Source organism: Lynx rufus, unplaced genomic scaffold (assembly GCF_022079265.1).
Source record: "Lynx rufus isolate CCGP_SWC_20201006 ecotype Redwood Valley unplaced genomic scaffold, mLynRuf1.p SCAF_2, whole genome shotgun sequence".
In the NCBI taxonomy this organism is placed as follows: Eukaryota; Metazoa; Chordata; class Mammalia; order Carnivora; family Felidae; genus Lynx; species Lynx rufus.
The window spans coordinates 35,099,643-35,119,783 of NW_025814834.1; the positions used below are offsets into that span (position 1 = coordinate 35,099,643).

Sequence of the window (20,141 nt, forward strand, 5' to 3'; positions counted from 1 at the left end):
ATTAGTCTGAGGAGATTAAGACAAAACAAAATCATTCTTTGCTATTATCAACCCCCATGTCATATATGCCTTCTACTAAAATAGCATTGGTGAACTCAAGTAAAGCTAATATCTGAATAAAGGGGGAATGACCTTAATTTTTCATATCTGTGTCAGATTTGACTTCTGTTTTATTATAACAAATAAAATGAGAGTTCCTTACTGATTGCAGAAGAAAGCAAAGGCCCTCATGCTTTAATACTTTGCACCAAACCTTGAACTAATGATCAATGTTCAAGCTCATACTACCAAACATGACTTGACAAAGATAGAAGAGAGAGGATAAAGACATAACAAATGGCATTGTAGTGAAAAAGATTAGTTTAGCTTTTGTCCCTGGTATACAAAAATTCATATTAATCATCTCATAAACTTACCTTTCTTCCATTCACATACACATACACAAAATCAGCTCATCAGAATTGGGAACAGAAGCCATAGTACCAGGGGGAAAAAATGCCTCCACCAGAATAGAGGTCTCCCCCACCCTACAAAGAGCAGATATGTTAGAGCAAAAATTTGAGTGTTTATCAGTCTTGGGAAAGCCCACCCTGCAGCATAGGCTGACATGGAGTGATTTATAGCCACACTGCCAGACCAGGAGCACCAACCAGGGCTCTCTGCCAGCCTGCCCACAGGGACTGTGAATGGCTCTTGGCAGCACCCTGTCTCCTCCTTTCTTAAGAGTCAAGTCAGTGTCTTTGCCTGTCCCTTTTGGAGTCTCACTGCTTTCTCTAGGGGAATTTGTTTAAAGCCAGGGACTGACAGATAAAAGGTGAGTTTTAAACAGGCTGTTATCTAACCAATAGTATCTAACCATTGATCAATACAAGGCTATTAAAACTCAAAAGACTTGGGGTGCCTGGGTGGCTCAGTTGGTTAAGCATCCAAGTCTTGATTTTGGCTCAGGTCATGATCTCACAGTTCATGGGAATGAGCCCCATGCTGGACTCTGCACTGATAGCACAGAGACTGCTTGGGATTCTCTCTCTCCCTCTCTATCTGCCCCTCCCCTGCTTGTGAACATGCTCTTTCTCAAAATAAGTAAACATTAAAAAAATTTGTTTTAAACGTTTATTTATTTTTGAGAGAGAGAGAGAGAGAGAGAGAGAGAGAGAGTGAGAGTGGGGTAGGGGCAGAGAGAGAGGGAAACACAGAATCTGAAGCAGGTCCCAGGCTGTGAGCAGTCAGCACAGAGGCCGATGTGGGGCTCGAACCCACCAACCATGAGATCATGACCCAAGCCAAAGTCAGATGCCCAACTGACTGAGCCACCCAGGTGTCTCTCAAAATAAATAAACATTAAAAAACCCTCCTAAGACTTTAATTTTTCTTAGGTTTTTCCTATGTTAAAGAGCAAAGGGAAGATTTTCCCATGCATGTAACTTCATAGAAATGTGTCTTGCGGCCCCTGGGTGGCTCAGTCAGTTAAGCGGCTGACTTCGGCTCAGGTCATGATCTCACAGCTCGAAGGCTTGTGAGTTCAAGCCCTACGTCGGGCTCTGTGCTGACAGCTCAGAGCCTGGAGCCTGCTTCCAATTCTGTGTCTCCCTCTCTCTCTGACCTTCCCCTGCTTGCGGTCTGTCTCTGTCTCTCTCTCAAAAATAAACATTAAAAAACCCTGTCTTTAAAACTCATTTATAACAATCTGCAAATATATTCTCTTTCCTTAATATTTTTTTGTAATCAACTTGTTTCTTCAAATTTAAGCATTCATGACATCAAACTACCTAAAACTACAAACATGTACACAGGCTTGCCATGCACCAGAATCTGTTCTCAGGCTCCTTTAATACTTCAACAGCTTGGTAAATATTATCATCTTTGCTTTAGAGACAAAGGAACTGAAGCAACAGAGATAGTAAGCAACTTGCCCAGTATCATGCAAGCAAATAGGTGGCAGAGTTGCTCCAGAGACTGTGTCTCCAACGTCCTTCCTGTGGTCCAGATGGAAACATGGTAGGAAAAGAGGCTGGAGGAGTAGGCACTCCAGAGAATGTAGGGAGGCATTATAGGTATAGTTAGAGCTATGCTGGGTCTTCTAAATATGATGGGAAGCCATTGGAGGGTTTTGAGAAGGGGGTGACATGATCTTATTTAAATTTTAAAAGATTGCTTTGTCTGCTTTGCAGAGAATGAAAGGTGGGAGCAAGTGTGGGAGAAGAGAGATAACTGGAAGTTAGTGGCACTAAAGAGATGATGAGGCCTGGAGGAGGGTGACAGTGGGAAGATGGGTAAAAAGGGGTCAGATTTACTGAAGGATTGGATGTGACATGTTGGGAGGGGCTGAGTCAAGGATGTCTCTGCAGCTCTTGGGTTCAGCATGTGGATGGGACTATTTTTTCCATCTTAAGTTCTATTTGGACAGGTTAAGTTTGGAAAGCCTAAAGAACATGAAAATGGAGATGTTGAGCAGGTTGTTGGATATTCAAAATTGCCTTCTATGCTTTTTATCTTGAGGAGAAGGAGGACTCCATTTCTGGGGCAGAATTTCACCTCAGGGACTCCAATCCAGCCTTCCTTTAAGCTCCAAGTCTGACCTTACCAACTGAGCAGTATGGCTATGCATTCCCCTGCCTTGCTGCCTCCACAGTGGACATTCTCATCTTCTCTGAGTGCTCCTTATCTAAATAGCAGTTTGAAGGACCAACAGGAGTTTACCAGAAGAACAAAGAAAGGACATGTTTAGCAGAGGGAACCATCATTTGTGTAAAGTCAAGGAAGTTTGAAATTGCATATTATGTTTCAGAGATTTACAAGTAGTTTTCTTCTTATTGCATGGGAATGAGTGACAGGAATATGACTATCAAATAAGATCATTCATCCAAAAATATTTGTGTGCCTGACAAGATCACTCTTCTCATGGAGTTTAGGGGAGTGTGTGTGTGTGTGTGAGTGTGTGTGTGTGTGTGTGTGTATGTGTACACACACACGAGAGAGAGAGACAGAGACAGAGAGAGACAGATAGAGTTCTCTGGGGATCTTGAAGTATTAGATAAAATGACATGTATTTCTAATGTGTTGTATAATAAACTAGAGAAACAAAGTAATCTCAGGAAATGGTGAGCAATGTTATAAACAGGGCAAAGCAACACAAAGTGACTTAAGAGAATAGTTTAGTTTTGGGTAGTCAGTGCCAGAGTGCATTTGACCTGAGTCCTAAATGCAAGCCCACTAAGAGACAGCAGGGGAGAAGAGTCTCAAGTGGCCCCCGAAAGAACTGAGGTTGGAATGTTAAAAGAAGGCCAGTGTAGCTGAGTGTGGACTGCAGGAGGAAGATGGGATACATGAAGGTCAGAGAGATGGCAAGGGCCAGGCCAAGGGGTTTGTAGGTTTCTAGGTGGGAAGGGATGCCACAAGACAGTTTTAAGCGAAGATGTAAAGTGATTTGTATTATTTCACTGTATAAAGAATGAGTTATTGCTGGTAATATGGTAGCATGGAGACCAATTCTGAAGCCATTTCTCTGCTCCCCATTAGATGTTGATGGGAACTTCAAATAGGGTGTAGGGTGGTAGCATCAGAGATGGAGAGAAGGGGACAGATTGGTATGAATTTTGGAGGTAGAACTAACTGGATCAGTTGATAGGTTAGATGGGGGTGATAGGAAGCAGGCAAAGAGAGGACTCAGTAGAAGTCCTGGGTTTCTGCTGATACAGGAAGACTGGGAATGTAAAATGGGGGATAGGGGCAAAGGAGTCAAGAGTTCTCTCTTGGGTTGCTTAAATTTAACTTCCAAGTGCACATGTTAGTTGGATACAGGAATCCAGAGGATAGAGAAGTCCAGAATGAACAAGCCAATTTAAAAATCATCAGCTCATAGATGATGCAAGCACAATCTCTGTGGAACTGTAAAGTACCAGAAAAAAAGTCACCTCTTGTGGCAAGATAATATTTGGAAATATTGGCTAATGTGCTTCCCCTTGGCCATTCCTCTCCCTATTCTTCAGGTGTAAGTTAGGGTGTTCCACACTCCTGGCCTTCAGAGTGGGTCCTTATGGCAAGAATGCAAAAAGAATCCAGTGTGGGCTCAAAACAGGCACTTGAAACTCTTGGCAGAGACATCAGGAACAAAGACAGGTGATGCTATGGACAGGGATGCCAAAGGCAAGTGTCCTCTCCCCATGTCCAGAATCTACTACAGGAAGTTTGTACTATCAGGTTCTTATAATTGAGTGGGGCTGAGTTTCTGCTGCCAGGTGGAATGGAGCTTGAGATAGAATTTAAGTCTGTATCTATATCTCTACATCTTTTTTCTTCCAAGTTTTTAATTAAATTCAAGTTAGTTAATACACAGTGTAGTATTGGCTTCAGGAGTAGAATTTAGTAGTTCATCACTTACATATAACACCCAGTGCTCATCACAACAAGTGCCCTCCTTAATACCCATCACCCATTTAGCCCACCCCCCACTTCTCCTCCAGCAACCCTCAGTTTGTTCTCTGTATTTAAGAGTCTCTTATGGTTTGCCTCCCTCTCTGTTTTTATCTTGTTTTATTTTTCCTTCCTTTCTCCTATGTTCATCTGTTTTGTTTCTTAAATTCCACATATGAGTGAAATCATACAGCATTTGTCTTTCTCTGATTTCACTTAGCATAATATGCTCTAGTTCCATCCATGTCATTGCAAATGGCAAGATTTCATTCTCTTTGATGGCTGAGTGATATTCCATCACACACACACACACACACACACACACACACACACACACACACCACATATTCTTTACCCATTCAATGGACATTTGGTCTCTTTCCATAAACTGACTACTATTGATAGTGCTGCTATAAACATTGGGGTATATGTGCCCCTTTGAATCAGCATTCATATATCCTTTGGAAACATATCTAGTAGTGCAACTGCTGGTCATAGAGTAGTTCTATTTTTAATTTTTTGAGAAACCTCCACACTGTTTTCCAGAGTGGCTGCACCAGTTTGCATTCCCACCAGCAGTGCAAAATTGTTCCCCTTTCTCTACATCCTCACCAATATCTGTTGTTTCCTACTTTGTTAATTTTGGCCATTCTGACAGGTGTGAGGTGGTATCTCACTGGTTTTGATTGTATTTCCCTGATGATGAGTGATGTTGAACATTTTTTCATGTGTCTGTTAGCCATTTGTATGTCTTCTTTGGAGACATATCTGGTCATGTCTTCTGCCCATTTTTCACTGGATTGTTTTTTTGGGTGTTGAGTTTGATAAGTTCTTTATAGATTTTGGATACTAACCCTTTACCAGATATGTCATTTGAAAATATCCTCTCCCATTCCATAGGTTGCCTTTTAGTTTGTTACCTTTGCTGTACAGGGTTATATCTTGATGTCCCAATAATTCATTTTTGCTTTTGTTTCCCTTGCCTCTGCCAACATGTCTAGTTAGAAGTTGCTACAGCCAAAGAAAAAGAGCTTGCTGCCTGTTTTACTTCTAGGATTTTGATGGTTTCATGTCTCACACTTAGGTCTCTCATCTATTTTGAATTTATTTTTGTGTATGGTGTAAGAAAGTGGTACAGTTTTCCCAACACCATTTGTTGAAGAGACTGGTTTTTTTTCCCCACTGGATATTGTTTCCTGCTTCATCAAAGATTAGTTAACCATATTGTGGGTCTATTTCTGGGTTTTTCATTCTGTTCCATTAATCTATGTGTCTGTTTTTGTGCCAGTACCATACTGTCTTGATGATTATAGCTTTATAACACATCTTGCAGTCTGGAATTGTGATGCCTCCTGCTTTGCTTTTCTTTTTCAACATTGCTTTGGCTATTCGGGTCTTTTGTGGTTCCATACAAATTTTAGAATTGTTCTAGCTCTGTGAAAAATGCTAGTGGTATTTTGATGGGGATTGCATTAAATGTGTAATTGCTTTTAGTATAGACATGTTAACAACATTTGCTTTTCCAGTCCATGAGCATGGAATGTTTTTCCCATTTCTTTGGGTCTTCTTTGATTTCTTTCGTAAGTGTTCTATAGTTTTCAGAGTACAAATTTTTTACCTCTTTGGTTAGGTTTATTCCTAGGTATCTTATGGTTTTTGGTGCAATTGTAAATGGGATTGATTCCTTGTTTTTCTTTCTGCTGCTTCATTATTTGTGTATATAAATGCAAAAGATTTCTTCTTTATATATCTATATATATATTTTACATTTGTGTAATAGCCAACCTTACTGGGTACTCATGAATATGTCAAGGAAAATGCTTCCTTGTATTAGCACTTTTAATCTTCATGATAATCTTTAAGGTGGGAATAAAATTTCCATTTTACAAATGAGGGATCTGAAACACCTGGAGAAAGATACAGTCACATGTTTTGTACATCTGAGTCTGTGCCCTATCAAGTTCCTACTTTTCCTCAACCCCCGGTGAGACAGAGAATAATTCTGTTTCCCTGGAATGCTAGAATATTTTACCCTAACAGAGTAATAAAGTTTCCACTGAACACGAAATAGAGTCAACTGCAGCTTTTACATGTCAGTGCAATTTCCCCTAGCTGTTATCCATCAAGTTTTCAAAAACTGTAAGGCCTGACTCTGGGTGCCTCTTAGCCATCCATCAGCTGGTTTGGCTTAGTTTTATCACTCATGGGACATGCTTGGTAGGAAGATCTAGTATGACTCTCCTGAGGTGTGCTGGCAATTCCAGGTCAAGGCTATTTTGACTTTTTCAAGCAGATGGAGCTGCAATCTCTCTCTGTTGAGTAGAAATATGTATATATAGAACACCAGATGTTAGAGATTTAACAGCACACAGATTGTTCCAGAGCCACAGGAACATAAGCTAGTAACAATCCAGTGATGCAGTCACTCCTACCAAGTGAAAACGGACAATTATACCTGGGAGTAATAGTTCTTGAGCTCTTGCATTATCAGTAGGCTTGGACTTATTTGCTCAAAGACGTAAAACTATGGACATCTCATTGTCTGGGTGGGAAGTCTCATCCTCCCCAGAAATGAAGGGCATGTTCAGAGCTCAGCTGCCTGGAAGGTGTGGAGAGCTCATCATAAAATCACCCTTTCTAGTCAGAAAGCACCAGTAACAAATCAAACACCCAGACAGAAAAAAAGGCTCCTTGGGACAGAATTGTCTAAAAGGTACTGCTTTCTTTCAACATTCCTAGAACTTTTGTCTAGAATTTACAATATGTTCTTGATTTTGTTTTTGAATTCTGGTTCATCTATAAAATGGAGCCCTCAGTTCTGCCACCAAGTGGCTAGCCCAGAATTCCATAGCATTCTTCTGCCATGTAGTTACCTACTCCAGGGGATGAAACAAACTTTCATATGGAGGGCTGGATAACATTGCCCTTCTCTTCTTCCAGTGTAAAAAAAAAAAAAAAAAAAAAAAAAGTTCTTGCAGCAATTCTCCATGGGGTGTCAGACCTGAAAAATACAGCAGGCCTCTCTCTCCTGGTACCTCACCTACCTCGATCCTTACCACCTCTCCTGCATGTCTGCAGAGAGCTGGTCTCCTCAAAGGGCATTTCCGTTGGTACATTCCATACTGTTGTTGTAACAGAATGGGTCTTTTTTAAGGCTTTTAGCTTTTGCAGTTGTGACAGGGCAAAGACTGATGAAGTAGGTGTCGTCTTCAGCACTCCTTCCTTCTCTCTCTCTACCTCTCCTAGGGAGGGGCATTCATCCTCCACACTGATCTCTGTGCTTTCCTTTGTTAAGGACAAGCTGGGTAGTGGTGGAAAGGAAACAAAAGGAAGGCAGAGTTGGGGGAAAATAGACAAGCCCAACTAGGGCAAGAATTTGGTGGGTTTTGGAGTGAGACCAGTTGCAGGGCTTGCGAGAATTAGGAGGAAATAGGCTTTCTAGAAGTGTTGTGATAAGTCACAGATTTCATATATTTGGGGGCTCCCGTATTCGGCACATAGACATTTATAATTGTTAGCTCTTCCTAATGGATAGACCCTGTAATTATTATATAATGCCCCTCTTCATCTCTTGTTACAGCCTTTAATTTAAAGTCTAGTTTGTCTGACATAAGTATGACTACTCCAGCTTTCTTTTGACTTCCAGTAGCATGATAAATAGTTCTCCATCCCCTCACTCTCAATCTGAAGGTGTCCTCAGGTCTAAAATGAGTCTCTTGTAGACAGCAAATAGATGGGTCTTGTTTTTTTATCCATTCTGATACCCTATGTCTTCTGGTTGGCGCATTTAGTCCATTTATGGTCAGTGTTATTATAGAAAGATATGGGTTTAGAGTCATTGTGATGTCTGTAGGTTTCATGCTTGTAGCGATGTCTCTGGTACTTTGTCTCACAGAATCCCCCTTAGGATCTCTTGTAGGGCTGGTTTAGTGGTGACGAATTCCTTCAGTTTTTGTTTGTTTGGGAAGACCTTTATCTCTCCTTCTATTCTAAATGACAGGCTTGCTGGATAAAGGATTCTTGGCTGCATATTTTTTCTGTTCATCACATTGAAGATTTCCTGCCATTCCTTTCTGGCCTGCCAAGTTTCAGTAGAGATCCGTCACGAGTCTTATCGATCTCCCTTTATATGTTAGAGCACATTTATCCCTAGCTGCTTTCAGAATTTTCTCTTTATCCTTGTATTTTGCTAGTTTCACTATGATATGTTGTGCAGAAGATCGGTTCAAGTTACGTCTGAAGGGAGTTCTCTGTGCCTCTTGGATTTCAATGCCTTTTTCCTTCCCCAGATCAGGGAAGTTCTCAGCTATTATTTCTTCAAGTACACCTTCAGCATCTTTCCCTCTCTCTTCCTCCTCTGGAATACCAATTATGCATAGATTATTTCTCTTTAGTCCATCACTTAGTTCTCTAATTTTCCCCTCATACTCCTGGACTTTTTAATCTTTTTTTCAGCTTCTTCTTTTTCCATAACTTTATCTTCTAGTTCACCTATTCTCTCCTCTGCCTCTTCAATCCGAGCTGTGGTCATCTCCATTTTATTTTGCAGCTCGTTAATAGCATTTTTAAGCTCCTCCTGGCTGTTTCTTAGTCCCTTGATCTCTGTAGCAATAGATTCTCTGCTGTTGTCTATACTGTTTTCGAGCCCAGCAATTAATTTTATGACTATTATTCTAAATTTGCTTTCTCTTATATTGTTTAAATCGTTTTTGATCAGTTTGTTAGCTGTCGTTATTTCCTGGAGGTTTTTTTGAGGGGAATTCTTCCAATTCGTCATTTTGGATAGTCCCTGGAGTGGTGCGGGACTGCGGGGCACTTCCCCTGTGCGGTCTTGAATAACTTGCGTTGGTGGGTGGGGCCACAGTCAGACCTGATGTCTGCCCCCAGCCCACCCCTGGGGCCACAGTCAGACTGGTATGTACTTTCTCTTCCCCTCTCCCAGGGGTGGGATTCACTGTGGGGTGGTGTGGCCTGTCTGGGCTACTTGCACATTGCCAGGCTTGTGGTGCTGGGGATCTGGCGTATTAGCTGGGTGGATGGGCAAGGTGCACAGGGGCGGGAGGGGCAGGTTCAGCTCGCTTATCCTTCCGTAATCCGCTTCAGGAGGGGCCCTGTGGCATGGGGAGGGAGTCAGACCCACCAAAAGTACAGTGTTCGGTGTTTGTGCGGTGCAAGCCAGTTCCCTGGCAGGAACCAGTTCCTTTTGGGATTTTGGCTGGGGGATGGGCGAGGGAAATGGCGCTGGCAAGCACCTTTGTTCGCTGCCAAGCTGCGCTCTGTCATCTGGGGCTCAACAACTCTCCCTCCCATTGTCCTCCAGCCCTCCCGCTCTCTGAGCAGAGCTGTTAACTTATAACCTTCCAGGTGTTAAGTCCCGCTTGCTGTCCAAACACACTCCGTCTGGCCCCTCCGCTTTTGCAAGCCAGACTCAGAGGCTCTGCTTTGCCGGTGGGTTGCCCCTCCGCCCTGGCTCCCTCCCGCCAGTCTGTGTAGCGCGCACCGCCTCTCTGCCCTTCCTACCCTCTTCCGTGGGCCTCTTGTCTCCACTTGGCTCTGGAGAATCCGTTCTGCTAGGCTTCTGGCAGTTTTCTGGGTTATTTAGGCAGCTGTGGGTGGAATCTAAGTGATCCGCAGGACGCGGTGAGCTCAGCATCCTCCTATGCCGCCATCTTCCCAGAAGCCACTCCCCAAGTCACAGATTTCAATTAACATTCTTCAAGAGACACAAAGTTTGGGAGACATATTAACATTACTTTTGGTTACCAGACTGCATTTCTTAGTGCTGCTTGGTACTCAGATCCATGGGATCAGGAAATCTGTCAGTATGCAAATCCAGTCACCCAGAACCAGAACATTTATTTGGATCCTAGTATACTTTGTTGGAGGGACAAACAGGTTCCATTGGGTGGACCCTGTGAGAGTGACACTATCTGTTATTGGCACTTCCCAGCTTAAGTCCCCCTCTTCTATCTCAGGACCCATCTACCTGCAATTCCTGAATTCTGACCTCTGGTGGGCTGCTGACATATCCCTCCCAGTTTAGGGGTCCATGAAAATGTTTTTCTTTTAAAATCAGAAGAAAAAAATGAATATAAATGAGGCTGGGTTGTATGTTTGTTCCAGTACCATTGTAAAATACAATTTTCAATATTTACAGAGGAAGGAACCAATAAAAACAAAAACCCTCAAAACAGGCTCCATCCTGTATTGCCTCCTGCGATCACACAGCCTACTACAATCTATTGGGAATGGTTAAATTCAGGGCTGAAACATTTGCAACTCTGCTTGCCAATAGACCTAAGCCAAATCTCCAACTTTGCTTTTAATAAAATCTGTACAGTAATTTGATCTTCATCTAACTCCTCTATTGCTCAATTGTCTTGCATCCAGGCAAACTCTTCAAATGCCAGCACATCAGCACAATCATTTCACAGCTCACATTCCCAGCTGCTTATTTCAGTGGGTCAAACCCATTCTTTTCACAAACCCATTCTTTTCACAAACTTCTGTTATTCTTGACATCTTTTCATTTGGCTAAATTTAATCCAAATAAAAGTTTTACTGCTTGAAGATTTCTACTTCATATGGACTCCTATGATTTGGGGGCCACTTTGTAGCATACAGAACACCTAGAGAGATATGAGACTTCTAGGGCCTGATACAGGACTCTTTATATTTGGTTGTGCCCACCATAGCCTTTACTCTAATGACCAGGTCAAACACTTCCCAAATGGACTTCCCTTTTCCATTCAAGTCCCTCAAACTTGTGTTCCACAATGCAACTGGATTGACCCATTAAAACATAAACATAAATACATCAATGTCAATTGTGTGTGCCTAAAGCCCTTCAGTGACTTGCCCTGTATTTGGGGGCAAAAAACAAGATGCTAATATGGCCCACACAGTCTGGGGGTCTGGCCTTGCCCCATGTAGACTCTCCATCCCACTGACGATGCTCCTTGCACAGACATCCCAGCTCTTGGACCACACCCCTCATTTTCCACCCCAGAGCCTTCAAGTGTGCTATTCCCCACCACCATCAGCTGCTGTTCTTTCCCCAGTAATGCCTCCTTATCCTTTAAGGAATGTCATTACTGTTGCTCTCTCAGAAAGCTGTCTGACCCTCAAATCTAAAAGCCCTCAATATCTTCACTGACCACTTTGTATTCCTTTGGAGCACTTATCAAAGATTGAGATGACATTTGTGTGTTTACTTAATGTCAACTCTTCCATTGGATCATAAACTCCATGTGGGCAGGGTCTATATTTGTCTTGTTAACTATATGTCTCCAATGTCTAGCACCACGCCTTGTTCAGTTATGACATTATTTTTTTTTTTTTTTTTTTTTTTAAATTTTTTTTTTTTTTTTTCAACGTTTATTTATTGTTGGGACAGAGAGAGACAGAGCATGAACGGGGGAGGGGCAGAGAGAAAGGGAGACACAGAATCGGAAACAGGCTCCAGGCTCCGAGCCATCAGCCCAGAGCCTGACGCGGGGCTCGAACTCACGGACCGCGAGATCGTGACCTGGCTGAAGTCGGACGCTTAACCGACTGCGCCACCCAGGCGCCCCCAGTTATGACATTATAAAGATTTTTTTTTTTTTAATGAATGACTAAATCCATACTATAATGAGATCTTTATAGTTAAGATTTTAGAGTGGGTCTGCTATTGATTTCTTGTTCTTCCTTCTAATGATAAGCCTATGCAGTGTGGCTGAGAATAATCTGTATTTTTTCCAGACCCTCTTCTGTATGACCTATGTTGTTTTTGTCCTGCTATGAGTCCTACCATACGTCCTACTATACTTAAAGGCTCACAGTGTTCATCACAGTTCTTTTGCGTTTTGCTTTTGCACTTGCTCAAAGAAAAGTCATTAAGTATGAAATCTCTATCAGTGATTTCTACTGAATTCTTGGCATCTCTCCAATTTGCTTTGCAGCTTTCTAGATGTCTCTTTAACTTTCTAATGAAAAAGATTTTGTGATGCTGTGGTTTTGTTTAATTTGAGCATCCTGTATCTGTGTTCTCTTTGGTAGCTTCATTCTCTCTGCAGGACCGCACTCCATGACTGCAGTGGTGAGGGCACCTGCATTCTGGAATAACAATAAGAGTTTTTATTGAGTGCTGAATATGTGTTAGGCACTGTTCTAAGTATTAGCACATTTAAACCTCAGACCAAATTAATGAGGCAAGAACTATTATAATCCTCATTTACAGATCACTACTAAATATCAGGCCTCCCTAGGGACTTGTGAAGGCTATGACATTTCTGGATAGCTTCATTAATGAAACCCCTCAACAAAAGAAATAATTAGGGAGTGGCTCAGGGAACCCATTTCCTCTCCTGCTCCCCTGGTGACTGTGGTACTGTAGGTAGATAATGAGAATATGGAATTTTCTTCTGGCTTGGAAGTAATTGCTACCTCGGTCAGTCACTCTCAAACGGGAACAGCTGCTTTCTGTTCAGCAAAAAGAAGTGGTATACACACATGGGCTAAAAACAAGGCAGATGTTTAGAAGCTGATGAACTTTTGTGTTTATCATATGGCACAGTAGTGGTCATAATAGGAACTCAAAAATGACTCAAATGAAGAAAATAACACAAGCAGGATGGGATCCTCAGTTTGGGTTCCTGGCTCATTTTCTGTGTTGAAGTCCATTCCTCCATTTTAACAGAAGATACAGAAATAATTAAATTCATGCAAGAAGCTCAAAGATCAAGGGATGATGCTGGAAAATGGTTATTATCCTAACACTTAAACCATCAGAATGCAACAGGTAAGACATTTCTTGCTGGGCTTCCATGCACCATCACAACCAAGGAGCAGTTGGATTTTCTTGGCGGACTGTCTTTCCTGGGCATCTCTTCCCATATACTCCCTCCCAATATCTTCCTGGTCTCCTAACACTATCTTGCATCATGTACCCTATTCAACAATCCAAACCTACTGCCATGCCAGTAACTCTCACACTCAGTCCTCTGCTTTGTCTTGGGCCCTTTTATACTTCCTCTTCTTATTTATGCTTTGTTTTATTCTCCTCTGCTCATTAATGCTATGTCTCACGCTTATCTTTCCCCACCCCAAGTTTGTTCCTAATTTCTTTTCTACTTATTTTCCCTTTAAACCACCATTTTTTAATTACAATGCTATCAAAATGGAAATTAATGATAAAAGATAAAAGACATCTAGCCACAGATAAATTTTAAATTCTAAACATTTAGGTTCAAAGAAGGAATAAAAACAGAAAATATAGACTTATAATAACAAATGGCAATGAAAAGGTTGTAGATCTATGAGATGCAACTAAGACTACATTAAGGGGGAAATTTCATAACATCAAATGTTTTTATTTTTAACCTAGAGTGAATAAAAATAAAAGAACTAAATTTTCAACTCAAGAAAATAGAAAAAGAAAAATAAGTCAAGAGAAAGTAAACATAGGTATATAAAAATAACAAAAGCAGAAAAAAATTTAGAAAAAGAGAGAGTAGATAAAACTAAAACTTTTGTTTTGAAAATCTAACAATTTCACTAGCTAATAAGTCTGTTTAAAAAAAAGAGAAAATTCAAATAAACAAAATTAGGAATAAGAACTAGGATATAGCTATTATATGGGGTGCCTGGGTCACTCAATCAGTTGAGTGTCCAACTCTTGATTTCAGCTCAGGTCATGATCCCGGGGTCATGGGATTGAGCCCCATGCTGGGCTCTGTGCTGACCATGGAGCCTACTTGAGATTCTCTCTCCTTCTGCCCTCCTCCCCCTCTCATGCTCTCTCTTAAAAATAAAAAGTTAAAAAACAAAACTGGATATAACCATTATGTTCAACTTTATGCTTATAAATTTGCATTGCTTGTACTACTAAAAATTTAGGACAAAGGCACTTCAATGGAAAAATAGCTGTCTATGATATCTAGATACCACGGAGAACAATTTAGCCATTAAAAATAATGAAGAATTTGGGACACCTGGTTGGCTCAGTGGTTGAGTGTTGGACTCTTGATTTCAGCTCAGGTAATGATCTCAGGGTTGTGGGATCAAGCCCCATGTCAGGCTTTGGGCTGAGTGTAGAGGCTGCTTAAGATTCAATCTCTGTCTCTCTCCCTCTCTGCCCCTCCCCTGCACTCTCTCTCTTTCTCTCAAATTAAAAAAAAAAAAAAAAGGATTTCTATATACAGGATGTGAAGTGCTGCTCTGGCCCAGGATTAACCCTGACAAGGGGAATTCCTAGAGTCTTCTTTCCCTGTTCAACCTGCTTACTTTGGACCCTTGGCCACTGCTTTCCTTAACGGTCCTCTTTGATGGTGTCCTTGGTCTCCTTACAGTCTTAATAGCCCTTTTATCATCAAATCCAGCAAAGCTTCCACTTGAAACTTGTTAACAACTCAGTAGTCAGTTTAAGAATGTTTATTTCTGAGGGGTTTAAATGTGTGTGTATGTTCAAAACATACAAGACACAGTTCGTGCCCTCAAGAAACTGACAGTTGCATATAATGATTCAGTAAAAACAACAAAGCAAGATCTTATTAAGTACCTCAAAGCAAACTTGTAAGGTTGCTCTGAGGCTTCAGGTAAGTAGAGCATATGAAAGTGCTCTGTAAACAGGAAGTGACATGCAAATATTGGTAATTATTATATTTGTTGTTGTTTTCCTTGTTACAGTTGCAACAAAAACTCCTGACAACGTGCATAGTATGTAAACTGTCTCCCTAATTTCAAACTCTTGCTTAGCCTGTCACCCTTTTCACCCTTCCTATAACCCATAAGACCTACCTCATTGTTGAAAATGATGGATGTAGAAGAAAGAGCACCCCAAAAGACAAAGGTGAAAGGGAACGAGGGGGAATTTAAAAAGGACTTATTGAGTTGAATGGGTACATGGCAACACCATTTGTAAAATCAGCTTATTTGTATATATAAAAATTGGATAAAAAGAAGTTTTATATTTTATAGTTTGGTATTTGAACATTTATGTTAGAATACTCCATACTAGACAGTTTTTGAATATGCTTTGGATACTAAAAATATTATGTATTAATGCCTTTTGAACTTAACCTATAAGTATACGGGCTCCAATTATTTGGCCATTCTCACCTTAACATAGTGTATCTATTTTAGTAGTAAATACAAACCAATCTTCATTGGCACACACGTAGGGAAAAAAATTCAATGAACAGAATGAGGCTAAACATTAGTGTGTTGAAGCTAATGATGGCAAACATTTCCACAGGTTTTATGTAATTATTTCCATAGTTTCTTCACATTCATCTCCAAAAATCATCTTAGGAGGTGACTGCTTTATCTAACATTTTACTGACTGAATTCATGATTCTTTGATAACTTATAGCCTTAGAAAGTCCATCAAACTGTCAACTTGTATATTAAAATAAACAAGTATTTGCTTTTTAGTCACAATGGATTATCATTGATTACTCCAGTATTTAAGACAGACTAATTGTTAAACGCTCAGTAAAATTATTTTAGCCATAGCATCTTAAGTAAGAAACTACAAATAGCAAGCAAATAACAAACTCTTTCCCTTCTCCCATTTTTCCTAAGAATAGAAATGTTATGATGTAGGCTTTCATTTTCTTTATAAAATCATCATGGAAGTACCACCTACAATTGAAAAAATTCTATATTGATTTTATTGAATTAAGTACCATGTTTTTTTTTGAAACCCCAGGAACATAACTGCTAATACATTTAACTAGAGATTGCATGATATTTTAAAAATGTGTAAATATGAAAAATTTTGCAAATATGAAATATGAATATTTAAGAGTTGCCCCAATTTTTTATACATTTGAGGTAGAGATGTTTATACTAATGACCTGCCTAGTGTTTAAGTCATTCAGAAAATCAACTTTTGTTCTTGAGCCCCAAATTTATGCAAAACATTCAGAAGACAAGGAATATGATTTAAAAGCAGTAAAAACTTTTAAAACAACTCACTGTAATTAATTAGCAATAAAATTTCTTCTTTTAAACATTTCATCTATTTCTAAAAAATTATTTAACTTCTATAAGCTTATTTTCTCTCTTTAAAAACAGATTCATCATTTTTGTGGAAAAATTAAAAGGATTCCTAATTCTTTGACATACTATAAAGCAGAGATTAAATGTACACAATACCTACTCTAGCTAAAAAGAAATTATATAGCAGTAAACTTAGGGAATCAATATGTTCAAATAATGACAAATGTACTTATTTAAAAATTCTATGTTTTATCTTCTATTTAATTTTTTATTAAAAAAATTTTTTCAATATTTATTTATTTTTGAGAGACAGAGCACAAGTGGGGAAGGGGCAGAGAGAAAGAATCTGAAGCAGGCTCCAGGCTCTGAGCTGTCAGCACAGAGCCCGATGGGGGGGCTCAAACCCATGAACTGTGAGATCATGACCTGCTTAACTGACTGAGCCACTCAGGTGCCCTTTACTTTTTTATTTTAGATAGAGCATGAGCGGGAGGGAGAGGGGCAGAGGGACAGAGAGAGAGAGAGAGTAATTTAAGCAGGCTCCATGCTCAGCTTGGAGGCCAACCCCAAACTCTGGGATCATAATCTGAGCTGGAACCACATCAGATGTTCAACCAGCTGAGCCACCCAGGCAACCCTGATCTTCTATTTTATATCTTTTGACATTAGTATCAAGTTATATGAGGTTCTTATTAGCATGAGCAAACTGCAACCACTTCAGAAACAAAAATTATTGAGTTTAAGTAAGAGTAGACTTTTATCAAAATTGAAACAAAGGAAAAAATTACCAAGGGCAGAGAATACTCTGTAGGCACATCCTATTTACCCATGATGATTATTAAAAAATGTGTAGAGCCTGTTTAAAAAAATAGTATATAAAACAAAGGAAAAGCCTCATAAAATCTTGTGATTTTTTTCTTTTCTCATGTGAGCTTGTTTGCAAATTTAAAATTTCAGTTAGTTTTTTTCCCATAAGAAGTAAAATAGAGTAAAAGCAAAGTCAAATTAGCATAATGTTATTTTAAGTTTAAAAAAAGCTCATCTTTTTAGTTTCCAAAGAACCAAAAACGTACGTAGTCTTAAAAAGCAAGTAGTCACTGGAGGGATATGGAAACTGAAGGATTCATATGAAATTAGGAGCGAAAAGCTAAACACACAAGTAAAACAATTTATATTTGGACTATCAAATTCTTCCTTTACCAATCTTTTATCTAAATAAGGGAAGATTTACAAGATGGACAATTGGAATTCACTAATATTTGGTAGGGTCAAAATTTATCTAAAAAGTAAATTTGTATTTATTGCACAGAATAGAATTTTCTGAAATTTTTCAGTACTTGTCTGCTCATTAGAAACCAAAAGCATAAGATGATGTCTCCATAGTACAGTTTTAATAGACATTTTCTGGGTTTTAAATCTTCCCTTTATACCTTTATACATACAAAGGGGCATGATAAGAAAAGTCAATCACAGACGGCCTTTTTCACTGTTATTCACCTTAGCTTAGTTCAGTGGGGTCATTACATGTAAACAAAACAGGCGTAACAAATTTGCAAACTTCCAGCTGATGATACTCTCTGCATGTCACATTTTGTAGGTGGCAATCATTTGAGGTTTCTTTTCTGGTGATCTTTGTATACAAAGATCAGAATTTTGTTATCTAAGTTCAATACCTGTTGGTATGGGAAGAGGGTGAATGTAATCTGGAAACTGGCCCTTGAAGGTGGTAAAGCATACAGATCTGTCACGTGGTTCATTCAAAGTCCTGAGCGACAACAAAACTCACCATTTAAGTGACAAATTAGCTCAACCAGCACACACCTCACCTTCCTGGGCAGCTGTACTCACCTTCCTGGGCAGCTCCAGCTCTTCAGGCTATTCCTTCCAGGTTCTTCTTTATTGATTTCCTAGGTCCAGCTCACTACCTTGTTCTGTACAGAGCATACCAAATGAATACACCGGAAATTAGGACAGCCCTTCTGCAATAGTGAAATACTTTGTCCAGTATTCTCAGGGAGGCCAGGCTGCTGGTGAGAAGATCCTCAAATGAACACTGCCAAGGTTTTCTCCTTGCTCAGTCTCAAGGAAGGAGATACACCTTTCCTACACTTGGGAAACCGGGTATCTGTTTCAATTAAACTCCTTTTACCTGCACTGAGCAGGCACTAGATGAAGAAAAATCCATTTCCTGAAAGCAGAATATACATTCGTTGGCATTTGCATCATTAAAACACAAATGAATTGCATAATATTTACTCTGAGTTTCTGAAAGTTCAACAAAGGGGTTCAAGAAACATCTGAAGCTATTTGAGGCACTTTTCTTTATGCAATGTATTCCTTTGGCTCCTGTCATGTACAATTTTCAGTTTCTGTTTCCTACCAAGATGCTTCCCAAGAGATACTGAATGTACTGCAGAAAACAGTCCGAATGGCCTGAACATATTTAACTTAAACTCTCTTTGCACAAGGATAAATGCCACCCTTTTCTCCTTGCGGTGACAGACCTCAAAGACAGGTCAGGGGTGCTCTTCACAAGGATGTCCTGGGGGCAGCTCCGAGGAGTGGCCGCCACTGGGCCTCACCGCCACCGTCTGGTCCCTGAGAGTGGGCCACTGCTTGGCCCAGGGCTGGCATAGCAAGTAGGGGAGGCGGCGCCACCCAGTCAGGTCAATGGCGCCGGCCGTGTGTGCCCAACAGCCATGGTTTCTGCGTAGGGCACCTGTGCACATGGGTACACATGGGTCTCCACATGCCTGGTTGCCTCCCCTCCCCACATGGGGTCGGTGTCCTAGCCTCAAGGATCCTCCTCCCCAAGCTGGTGTGGTGGGAGGGACGGACTGCATTCCCTTGGACTTTCTCCGAAAGAGCAGACTGTTCGTGGATCCTCGTGGCAGCGGCAAGTGTCAGTTGAACTGAGCAGAAATGTTTCTGGGCACGCATTGATCCCGCCTGGGCACTAGGCGCCCCCCGCCTTGGCGGGCTCCGACCAATGGGTGAGGTGGGGTGTTTGGGCACCAGGAGAACCTGGGTCAGAATGGCCAGTTGCCATTTTGGTAGCTTTACGGGTGTGGTAAGAGCAAGGGACAGTGAGAGCCAAGAGGGCTCCAGGCTCCATCCGGCCACTGAGCACCCCTAGATTTGGGGGCACATTAACAAGAGGCTTTGTACAGTTTGGAGTGTCTTCATCCAAGCCAGGGTTAATATGATTGTGTGGTTTCAGGCCAATAGAGGAAAGGGTTTTAAAGTAGGTGTGTACGGGAGTGGGGTGGGGGGCATAAAGTAAGGGACTTCTCAGGGCCTTTAGAATCTTGCTAGTGGTAACTGCTTCCCTCTGGCAAGCTGGGCTGTGTCTGAGGGGGTGCTCCTGCTATGACTGTGTGCACAGAGCTGCATCACTCCACCCTTAGTTTCAAGGCGGTTAGTGCTTCCTGCCCCTACTCCTACCCTCAGCCCCTACTCCTTCCCTGAGCTGTCCTTGACTCATTCCTTCCTTTCTCCTTCCTTCTTATTTTCTTCTCTTTCCATCTCTCTCCTCCCCTTCTACATTTTCCTTTTAATTCCCTCTCTGCAGTTTCACACTCTGGTGAGTTTTATCCAGTCTCATGGCTCTGATTACTAATTACACGCATGACTCCTAAATCTGTCTGCAGCCCAGACCTCTTGCCAATTCTGAATTAACTGTCTGTTGGGTAAATCCCTTGGCTGACAACCAGGCTATAAATCTAAAATCAAATTCACCTTTC

The 20,141-nt window shown here is 40.8% G+C and overlaps 1 pseudogene; it reads right to left on the reverse strand.

Annotated features, from left to right (window-relative positions):
* The window catches only part of LOC124514164 (aldehyde oxidase 4-like), a 68,384-nt pseudogene extending 67,906 nt beyond the window's left edge, over positions 1 to 478 (reverse strand).
* Between the last annotated feature and the right edge of the window lie 19,663 nt (positions 479 to 20,141).